The 930-nt window shown below is 42.5% G+C and overlaps 1 protein-coding gene across 1 annotated transcript in view; it reads right to left on the bottom strand.

Moving 5' to 3' along the window:
• The window catches only part of golph3l (golgi phosphoprotein 3-like), a 26870-nt gene extending 26250 nt beyond the window's left edge, over positions 1 to 620 (bottom strand). The window contains exons 1-2 of the mRNA XM_077245679.1: positions 233 to 620; positions 1 to 16 (exon numbers count right to left, since the gene is read on the bottom strand). The exon at positions 1 to 16 is cut by the window's left edge and continues 173 nt beyond it. The gene's annotated coding sequence lies outside the window, so the exon portion shown is untranslated. The remainder of the gene's footprint in view (positions 17 to 232) is intronic.
• Positions 621 to 930: the final 310 nt, after the last annotated feature.

Here is a 930-nt window from a genome sequence, read left to right as displayed (position 1 = left end):
CTCCTGCTAACACAACCTGCGCACACACACACACACGAGCGCACACACACACACACACACACACACACACACTCAATCTGGAAATCACTCACTAACAGCCTTTAGATTTCCCTTTTTAACACAGGAATAATGATGAAATCCTTTCAGGAAGATTCGAGCAAACCAGTTCAACTTCAACATTCGTGTCTGTGACATACACAAGCCCAAAAGTCTTTAACTCAACTCAACTCACCACATCTGCTACTTTATGTCATCAAGAACACAATGTCAATCCAATGTGAGATTTCTGTCTCGCGACTGCGTTCACTTCCCTGTGCGCTCGCCCGAGTCCTGCGCTTCACCTGCGGACACGCCCATCTGACCGCTCAGCCAATCAGGAGCAGCTCCAGCGCCTCTCCTCCAATCAGAACTCTCGACGCACACGGAACGAGCGCACCTGTTCTGTCACCCGGATTCAGGATCCACATCAACAAACCGGTGGCTTTTATTACAGACACTTGCCTAAAATGTGACCCAACAAGTTTATTAACTTTGTGTGACGCCATAGTCTAAGATATCTGGCTTTCTATGGTTACGAATTTCATAAAAATGGGCGATTCTTTATAAAATGTTGTCATTTTCACCTTCATTAGGCTACCTCAAGCCTTGCACGTTTTAATAGACACATCATATTTTTTTAAAATGTATAGCCTAGATATGTATAAACATATTGCTGTGTGATGAATACTGCATTCATTTTTTTGATTACTTTTTGGGATTTTGATAAATGTATGTTGTATGTACAGTACAAGCATTATGAATGTTTTAAGCATAGACTGTATCAGAGCCATAGAGAGAAAGAGTTGCGACACTCCCATAGACTATGGCTCTGGACTGTATAAAATAAGGTTTTGAGTGACAAATGACAAACGCTCCAACAGCGCCATCACG

Source organism: Siphateles boraxobius, unplaced genomic scaffold, assembly GCF_051911475.1.
Source record: "Siphateles boraxobius isolate OS27281-9 unplaced genomic scaffold, OSU_SipBor_1 278, whole genome shotgun sequence".
Classification (NCBI taxonomy): domain Eukaryota; kingdom Metazoa; phylum Chordata; class Actinopteri; order Cypriniformes; family Leuciscidae; genus Siphateles; species Siphateles boraxobius.
This window is presented reverse-complemented; position numbering and strand designations above follow the sequence as displayed.